At 38.2% G+C, this 10,658-nt stretch overlaps 1 long non-coding RNA gene across 1 annotated transcript in view; it reads left to right on the top strand.

Moving 5' to 3' along the window:
* Positions 1-5,795: 5,795 nt before the first annotated feature.
* Positions 5,796-10,658, top strand: part of LOC105237432 — a 10,601-nt gene continuing 5,738 nt past the window's right edge. Inside the window, exon 1 of the long non-coding RNA XR_856029.3 lies at positions 5,796-6,190. This is a non-coding gene — a long non-coding RNA (uncharacterized LOC105237432). The remainder of the gene's footprint in view (positions 6,191-10,658) is intronic.

The raw sequence follows: 10,658 nt of genomic DNA, 5'->3' as shown, positions 1-10,658 counted from the left end.
AAGTACATAAATAAGTAGGCCTTCTGTGCTTCTCAGATTGGGGAACAGTGTGCATTTCACACCAACTTATAGATGTATAAAAACCTGTGCCCACACTGATGGTTTTGGTAATGTTTCTTTTCTAATTTTAATTTTGTTATTCTGAATTTTAAGTTTCACTAGGAAAAGATCTTCATATGTTTTCAGCAAATATCAGATCCAGTTATGAACATAATTTTCATGGTCCAATTGAGTTTAAGTTGGTGTGTATCTTAGGGAAAACTAAAATAAGAGGAAGAAATGACAACTTTTTTTTTTTTTCACTTCTTTTTCCCACCAAGAAACCTCCTTTCTTAACACAACGGTTAGTTTCAGGGAGGTTCCAGTAGGTTTTGAGGGAGGCTCTGCCAATTTCAGGTGAGTGGAGAAGAGTTTAAATTTAAACAGGACGCCTGGGTGCCTCAGTCAGTTGAGCATCTGACTCTTGGTTTCAGCTCACGTCATGATCTCGGGGTCCTGTGATCAAGCCCCATGTGTGGCTCTGAACTCAGCAGGGAGACTGCTGGAAAGTCCCTATCCCTCTGTTCCTCCCCCTGTGTGTGCTCTCCACCCCCCTCTCAAATAACTATTTTTAAAAAGTGAAAAATAAAAATAAATTTAATCAAGCTTGTTCTGCCATCCCTGGCTGGATGCCAGGTAGTTGTGTGACTCATTAAAAATCACAGTAGGGCAGGAGTAGATTTTTACTACACTAGGATAAGTCTCAGGCAAGCATATCTATATAGAAGATATATTTGTTTCACCAATTTACAAAACTCCTTAAAATGTTAAGCAGCATACAATTTCATTGAGACATTTATTCAGGAGTAATAGATTTAAAGGTACTTAACCAAATCAGTTCTTCAAGCTTGCTTTGCCATTTGCACATAGAATTCATTCATAGTAAGGCGACTGTACAGTGATTATGTAAAATGTAATACCGTCCATTTAGATAGATAGATATATGGAATTTTAATTACTACCAGCTAGATTGAGATGCTGCTCCAGTTCAGGGAGTTGAGAAATCAGTGGGATGCTATTTATGTTCTCCAGAACATATGATACAATCGTGTTTTTCTATTATCTATTGCTCTTGGAAGGCAATTAGTTCCAGGAGCTATGCAGTTTATGGAAAAAAAAATTAAAATGCACCCACCTAGTCCTAATTAAGATTAAGAGAATTCTTTGTCATGTGGAGTGTATTTAGGCATAAAATTACAATCATTTTGACATTAAATTCTCATTACTGTATTTCCCCAGAGTGATTTTTTTAACAGATACTTGTTGAAATGCTGACTGATAACACTCTTCCTCTAAATGCCATTCTTTTGCCTACTTTTTCTTATTACCTCTGCTTTCATTTCTCCCAACACCAACACGCAACCTTTTCTCTGTGATGAACTTTGAAATTCATGCAAGAAGGAAGTGAAAACAAAAAGAGGCACACACAACGTATTTCCCTACTGGTATATGGAAGATGAAAAGCTAAGACCAAAAAACTGTTGGTAAACTCATCCTCAGGCGACCCGGGTTTGTGAGAGCCCGCCCCGGATTCAGGGGACCCTGCACCGCCGTTAGTCCGCAGCTGCTCTGCGCGGCTCCCCCGCAGCGGGAACGCGTGAAAAGAACCCAGTGGGAGGGACCCGCCCCCGCCCAGCCTCCGACCTGCAGTTCAGGTGCCCCCGGAGCCTCTCGCTGGCGCAGGAGGCCTCTGGAGCGGCTGGGGCCAGCTCCCTAACAGTGTCCTAAGAACTTGCTCCCGGCTGCTGGACACAATTGCTCCTGAACTCTTCCGCCCTTTGCTCTCCGGAAAAGCTGACCTGCACAACCCCGGACCACGGAGCCTGAAAGGAGGCATGCTAGCTCCATTGTCTCTTTTAAAAGTCCCCTCTGAAGGAAGTCAGTCCGCAATATGATTGTAGCTCCCTCTAGGACTGTACCGCAAGGTCAGCCCCTGCAAATGAGTCCTGCTCTGGAGACAGGAGAAAAAGATAAGAATATTTGACTTCCAACCTAGGCGATTTTCATTAAAAGATGAATCTACCTCAATCTATTTTGAGCCTGGGTTTTNGCCTCCTGGCGATTTTCATTAAAAGATAAATCTACCTCAATCTATTTTGAGCCTGGGTTTTTATAACACAATAATAAAAGCAGTGTGAAAAAGACTTTATTTCACCTACCACATTTTTCCTACTGCTCGTTCTCAGCTTCTAAATGCATTTAGCAAGTCTAAAGGCAATCGGAAGTGTGTAGCATGTGGTAGCTTTGCAGCCAGGTGAACTATTGCTCAGCCAAGTTAGAAAATTCAAGATCAGACTCTCCCAGAGAGCGTTTTTGTTCATTTCTGAGAAGACGGCAAAAGTCAACTTACTCTCCGTCTGAGTCTCTTGCTGTGAAGTGACAACGTGATCAAGATCAGCATTGTGTGGAAACACAATAAGCCGCAGAATGTCACCTACCGTTTCACAGCTAGGCTTCAGTGTCCCTGAGAAGCGCAGAGATCCCGAGTCGGTGATTCAGTGAGGAGAAGCCGCCTTCCGGACGCGGAGTGTCCCTGAGCACACTGTTCAGGGATGATCTGGGATAGATGAGCTCTTGAAGGAGGTCTTTCCGCTACCTTGAGTCAGGTCAGAAAGGATATAATCACAGGGAAGGGTGTGATTCTGAAGGGATAATCCATGGGCCACACAGATAAGAGAATATTATGAAAAACTATATACCAACAAATTGGACACTCTGGAAGAAATGGATATATTCTTACAAACATATAAGCTACTGAACCTGAAACAAGGAAAAACAGAAAATTTGAACAGACCAATAACCAACAAAGAAATTGAATCAGTAATCAAAAATCTCCAAAAAAAATCCAGGAGAGTGGCTTCATAGGCGAATTCTACCAAACATTTAAAGAAGAGTTAATAGCTATTCTTCTCAAATTATTCCAAAATATAGAAAAGGAAGGAAAATGTCATATTCATTCTATGAGGCCAGCATTACCCTGATACCAAAACTGGATGACTCCACTAAAAAAGAGAACTACAGGCCAAGGTCCCTGATGAACATGGATGCAAAAATTCTCAATAAAATATTAACAAACTGAATCCAAGAATACATTAAAAGAATCATTCACCACAATCAAGTGGGATTTGTTCCTGGGTTCCAAGTGTTGTTCAATATTTGCAAATCAATCAGCGTCATACACCATATTAATAAAAGAAAAGAACCTTTGATCATTCCAATGGATGCAGAAAAATAATTTCACAAAGTACAACATTCACTTATAAAACACATCAGCAAAGTAAGTTTAGAGGGAATGTATCTCAATATAATAAAGGCTATATATGGCAAACCCAGAGCTAATACCATCTTCAATGGGGAAAAACAGAGCTTTTCCTCTGTGGTCAGGAAGAAGACAGTGATGTCTGCTCTCACCACTGCTATTCAACAGAGTACTGGAAGTCTTAGCCATAGCAATCAGACAGCCTGAAGAAATAGAAAGCTTCCAAATCAGCAAGGAAGAACTCAAATTTTAACTATTTGCAGATGACATGAGGCTCTACATAGAAAACCTAAAGACTCCACCAAAAAAAACCTGCTAAAATTGATGAATGAATTCACTAAAGTCAGAGGACACTATATCAATGTACAGAAATCTGTTGCATTTCTACATGCCAATAATGAAGCAACAGCAAGAGAAAATAAGGAATCAATTCCATTTATACTTGCACCAGAAATAATAANACCTGCTAGAACTGATGAATGAATTCACTAAAGTCAGAGGACACTATATCAATGTACAGAAATCTGTTGCATTTCTATATGCCAATAATGAAGCAACAGCAAGAGAAAATAAGGAATCAATTCCATTTATACTTGCACCAGAAATAATAAGATACATGTAAATAAACCTAACCAAAGAGGTGAAAGAGCTGTACTCTGAACTATAAAATACTGAAAAAAGAAATTGAAGATGACACAAAGAAATGGAAAGACATTCTATGCTCAGGGATTGGAAGAACAAATTTTGTTAAGAATATCTATACTGGGGCGCCTGGGTAGCGCAGTCGTTAAGCGTCTGCCTTCGGCTCAGGGCATGATCCCGGCATTCCGGGATAGAGTCCCACATCGGGCTCCTCTGCTGGGAACCTGATTCTTCCTCTCTCACTCCCCTGCTGTGTTCCCTCTCTCGCTGGCTGTCTCTCTGTCACATAAATAAATAAAATCTTTTTAAAAAAACATCTATACTACCCAAAGCAACCTACACATTTAATGCAATTGTATCAAAATACCACCAGCATTTTTCACAGAGCTAGAACAAACACTCCTAACATTTGTATGGAGACCCTAAAAGACCTCGAATAGTCAAAGCAAACTTGAAAAAGAAAAAGCAAAGCTGGAGGCATCACAGTTCCAGACTTTGAGTTATATTACAAAGCTGTAGTGATCAAGACAGTATCCTACTGGCACAAAAGTGGATGCATAGATCAATAGAACAGAATAGAAAACCCAGACATGGACCCACAATTATATGGTCAACTAATCTTTGACAAAGCAGGAAAGAATATCCAATGGGAAAAAGACAGTATCTTCAACAAATGGTGTTTGGAAAACTGGACAGCAGCATGGGAATATGAAACTAGACCACTTTCTTAAAACATACACAAAAATAAATTCAAAATGGATTAAAGACCTAAACGTGAGACCCGAAACCATAACATCCTATACGTGAACACAGACAGTAACCTCTTCGACATCAGCGGTAGCGATTTCTTTCTAGATATGTCTCCAGAGGCGAAAATAAACTACTGGGACTTCACCAAAATAAAAAACTTCTGTTCAGTGAAGGAAACAATAAAACTAAAAGGAAACCTACAGAATGGGAGAGGATATTTGCAAATGACATATTGGATAAAGGGTTAGTATCCAACATATATAAATAACTTATAAAACTCAACACCCCAAAAATGAATAATCTAATGAAAATTGAACAGAAGATATGAATAGACATTTTCCCAAAGAAGACATACAGGTGGCCAACAGACATATGAAGAGTGGCTCAACTCCACACATCATCAGGGATATATAAATCAAACCTACAATGAGATAACACCTTGCACCTTTCAGAATGGCTTAAAACAACAACATGAGAAACAAAACTTGTCGGTGAGGCTATGGAGAAAGGGGAACCCTCTTGCATTGTGGGTGGGAATGCAAACTGGTGCAGTCACTATGGAAAACAGTATGGAAGTTCCTCAAAAAGTTAAAAATAGAACTATCCTATAATCTAGCAATTGCACTACAAGGTATCTACCCAAAGAATACAAAAACACTAATTCAAAGGGATACATGCATCCCAATAGACATAGTAGTATTATGTACAGTAGCCAAATTATGGAAACAGCCCAAATGTCCATTGACTGATGAATAGATACAGAAGTTGTGGGGTATATACACAATGGAATACTACTCAACCATAAAAAAGAACGGAATCTTATCATTTGCAACAACATAGATGGAGCTATGTTGCAACAACATAGATACAATAACAAAGATGGGTTATGCTAAGTGACATAAGTCAGTCGGTGAGAGACAAATAACATATGATTCCATTCATATGTGGAATTTAAGGAAAAAAACCAAACAAGCAGAGGGAAAACAAGAGAGGAAGGCAAAAGAAACAAACTCGTAACTATGGAGAACAAACTGATGGTTACTAGAGGGGAGTTGGGTGGGATAAAGAGAAAGGTGATGGGATTAAGGACGGCACTTGTGATGAGCACCAGGTGTTGTACGGAAGTGTTGAATCACTATATTGTACACCTGAAACTAATATTACACTCCATGTTAAATAACTGGAATTAAAATAAAAACTTAAAACAATTAATTTGCAGAAATCTACCTCTGCATGATGAAGATGCTTGAGATGAGAGGTTATTACTCATTTTTTTCCAAATCTTAATCAATTTTAGACTTGCTGAATATCACCCACATGGAGATGCACTGTGCAAGGCACTGAATGCAGGTGAGCTACAGGCCCAGCTCTCCTCCCTCCATTACTCTCCTCTCTTCTACCCCAACGCTGAAGTGGCCTCTTTACACCAGCAGCATTCAGCTGAGCTTTCAGCCCAGACTTAGCCCCTGCCTCGAGATTCAGAGAGACAGCTGCTTATTGGTGAGTTTAACAAACTTAAAGCTAAACATTTTCCCCCATTTCTACCCATTTTCCTCTTCTGATGTTTTCTCTCTTAACAAAAGGTGTCATCATCCACCCAGTTACTAAGGCCAAAATGTATTCATCTATTTTCCTCAGTCCCTACAAATAATCAAATGGCTTTAGTTATAATGCCGAATACCTCTTGAATACAGAGATTTCTCTCCAATTCCTTTGCCACTGTAATAGTCTGAGATACTACAATACCACTAAAAGGTCCTTTGCACTGGTCTCCCTGCCGCTACTTGCTCCATCTGCACACAGAAGATGATTCAAAGGCAGAGCCAATTATACACCCCTTGTTCGTAATGACATCGTAATGCCATCAACCTTCTGACAAATTCAAGACTCCTTAACCTCCTTTGAAAAACCCCACATTACCAAACCCAGAGTAACTTTCCCATCTCCCTCAGAAATCCGCCAATCTCTAAGATTTATTCCTAAACAGAGCCAAACTGACTCTCAATTCCTCATACTGTTTATTCTCTTTCTACACATCAACCCCCATCCCTTTGATTTGACATACTCTTGTTCATCAATTAAAACTCAGTTTAAATATGACTCTCATTTCCATCTCCTATAATACTTAAAACTCTGTTTAAACATCACTCTCACTTTCCATCTTCTATAGTATATTATAAACCTGTAGGGGTTTTTTGGTGGGTTCGTTTTTTTTTTTTTTTTGAGCTAATGATAGGCAATTAACACAACCCCTCCCCTTTTTTCTGTGAAAACCATACCCAAATAAAACTTTTAAATCATCCCTAAGTTATTTTTGAAGATAATAGGAAGAATATAATTTCTTCCATTTACAGAAATAGCCCAAAGGAAGGGCAGTGGCTGGGGCTGCAAAAGGCACATGTCATTCAGAGAGACAAAGGACTGTATGAGGTTAAGAGCAAAAAATCGGAGATGATGATGATAAAAAAGGAACACTGCTAACTAGGTTACGAGGAACTCAGCCTGGGTCCTGATCTCTGTGGTAGCCCTGGCTTTCCATTCCAACCTTTAGATGTCCTGGGACTGAGACTGGTTATAACGGTACAGATTCCTTTTGCCATGGGACTTGAGCAATTTCTTAGGGGGACTGTCCACATATGAGGGACATTGCTTATGTGGCCAGAGCCAGACTCCCCACAGACACCAGTGGGTCCACTCACCCTAACCTCCATCTGACACTCACTTTCAATCAGGAGATGGACTTCTTTGAGCCACCTCTCCCCCCAAAAAACAAAATAAAGTATGAAAGAAACATAAAGGCATCAATAACAGCTGGCCAAGCCAGAATTACTGACAATTCCAGGCAAACATATCTCCCAAATGCACTGACCAATTTAGATACATTGATGATGCATATATATGGCCCAGGCATGTAGCTCACTCTGGACAGATTGACCACTAATGACAGACTGACAACATAAGCATACCAACTGCTTTGGACATAATGACTTTTTTTTTCCCTCATAGTATCTGCTCTTGAGGCATAAATTGTTTAGCCATCGAGGATATGCTGAACTTCGTAGACAGATTCACAGTTTCAGATCTACCAACTACTTGGGACTAATATATACTGCCTACTTGAGCCTGGTGCCCAGGCTGACACCATCTGCTCCGCCCCAGCTGTCCATGGACACAGTTTAGGTGGAGCTTAGGTCATTTAGAATATCTAGGAGGCAACAGCATACCTTCATTTTCCCCAAGTTAAACAGCTGTGGTTTTTATTGAACATTTGAGCCACTGACTCCACTACCTTTTATTAATCTCAGGAAACCTAAGCCTATTATGTCTCAAATATAAGCACGTATGTACATAATCACTTCTGAACTCAGTCTGTGAATTTCTATACTGTTAAACACACCACCCATTTTGAACTTTATCTAATATTTAAAGGGTATATAAAAATTGCCTGCCCCTCTGGATATACAAGGATATTCCTTTGAAAGCAAATCCTTATATCTTCCAAAACCCAAATATCATGATCGGATATGTTATGTTTTAAATAACCAGACTCATAAAGTCTTAGACCTACTGAAGATTATTAATAGTGTTAAAATTAAAATAGCGTGTATTCATAGTTTGTTAATAATTATTAGGATCTGCTGAAACAGTATAATTTACGCGGGAAACAGGTATTTATTTGCTAAAGCTGGCAAGTTAGCACTGTATGCCTAGGTCTTCATGTTTTGTCAGGTAGAAAATAGACAAAAACATTTGTTAAGTGAATGAATCAAGCAACAGTTCTAATCTCAAGAAGTTTCTACACCAAGTAGGAATAGGAAAGAATGGAAATACAAGATAAGTGCCATAGTAGTGACACTAATATGTTAGAGAAAAGACAATACTGACAGAAGTCTTATTGCAGATAAGAATGAATTTTAAGTCATATAACCTGATTTCAAAACCCTGTTCTGTTACCAACTAATTAGGTGACTTTGGGCCTTTCTCTCTTTGAGCCTTAGATTTCATGTATGTGAGATGGGTATAATCAAAGCCCATGACTTGCCATTCACATTGTTACATTAACGACTAAAATAAGATGGAAGGGCTAGGGGGAATCATGAAAGAGTTTGAAGAAAAACTGGGCTTTAAGGTGAGATTTCAAGAATGGATGCAATTTCAGATAAATGAAGAAAAAGGAAATGACTCTTGATTCTAGCTGTAATGAAGAAAACAGTAGAGAAGAAAAGTGCTGGAGCTAAAGGTTTTAATTAGAGAGGTGATTGGTATTCGAGAGGAGAATATGGAAGGAAATGCACCAAGGAAGGGATATTCCACAAGACCTGCGTAATCAGAAAGTTCTGGATGCCAGAAATACTACATAGGATGCATATAGGAGCTCATGGATGGGGAGCTGACCTTGGAACTAGAACCATAAGAGAGGTCTGCTGCTGAAGAAATGGGTTAAAACTTTTTCAACTTGGTTGTAATATTTGAAGCCCTAGGAGTATATGAAAACAATGAGGGAGAAATTATATAGAAAGAGACTGGAAACTTGGCAGAGGGCCTCATTTATGTAGCAGAAGGGAGAAGAGGAGCTGAAACAGGAAATGAAGAAAGCATGAGTCAGTGGGAGAAAACACTAAGTACAACTTCACAGGAATTGAAGGAAGAAAGTTTGAAGAAAGGGCCTGTGAACAGTTCTAAGAGACACCAAGGAGAAGAGACATGCCCCCAGGAGATTGGCAATTTTACCACAATTGAAGGTAGTGATGGAGGCTACAGTCAATTTGCCAGGAATCTGTAAAATCTTTAGATATTTCTCAAAATATTCACTGGTTGTTTACTGAAGAATCCAAATTTTTCTAAAAATCAATGTTTCTTTGTGTCTAGATTCAACATGAGAATATCAGACAAAATATTTTCTTTTTATTTTTGCCACTACAGTGTACATATGTAAATGTGTTATAAATCTATATGATGTCAGTAATAGACGTTAACAATTCTCTGAATTACATCAAGATTAGTATCTCCATTTCCAGCTGAATATTCTAAGGCTAAAGGGACATCAAGTGACTTGTCATATTTGTTCCAGTAAATCAGAGACAAAACGGGTCTATCATTTTACATGAATAGCACTTGGAATGTTTTCCAGTTTGCCTAAAAGAAGAGTTTCATTTTCAGAGCATTTCTCCACAATTTATTTTTAAATAAATTATAGCAAAGAAAAACCGATTTGTTAAGTGTAACCATATGTAAAAAGTTGTTCCCAAGTTACAAAAAGCATTCTTCTCTCCCTTAAATCAATGCTGACATAAGAATCAGAGACAAAGTTCCCTTTTTGTATTCTGGTACTGCGTAGCTCAGAAAAAACACTTTCTCATTCAGCTCTCCTATATGAGTATTATATTTACAACCATGTACATACATATATAAACATACATATATGTATATAAAGATGTATATATATGGTTTGTTCATATATACATGCACATATGTATAAATATATATACATGTTTATATAAGTGTGCTTATGTGTATATATATAATATAATATTTATATATATATAATTATATGCAAGCAGAGTTTTTAAAAAAAATAATTTAAGCCATAGGGTAGAGCTGTGGCAGGGAAAAGCCTGTACTTCATTACCCAGGCCACTGCATCTAAAAAAATAATAACAACAAAGGTAAGAATGCAAAAAGAAAATATGTCATATGAGTTGACCTAATTTCCTCATTTCCATGCTTATCTCTGAATGAATTGTTGCCTAATTAAAAACAAAAACAAAAAAGTGGATTTTGTTCCACCCTGGTAATTTTTGCAGTATTTTATTATTTTAAATTAATTAATTTATTAATAATTTTTATTATGTTATATTAGTCACCATACAGTACATCCTTAGTTTTTGATGGAGTGTTCCATGATTCATTATTTGTGTATAACACCCAGTGCACCATGCAGTATGTGCCCTCCTTAATAAGCATCACT

Source organism: Ailuropoda melanoleuca, chromosome 3 (genome assembly GCF_002007445.2).
Source record: "Ailuropoda melanoleuca isolate Jingjing chromosome 3, ASM200744v2, whole genome shotgun sequence".
Lineage (NCBI taxonomy): Eukaryota > Metazoa > Chordata > Mammalia > Carnivora > Ursidae > Ailuropoda > Ailuropoda melanoleuca.
Note: the sequence above shows the minus strand (reverse complement) of the source record. Positions and strands in the feature narration are given on the sequence as shown.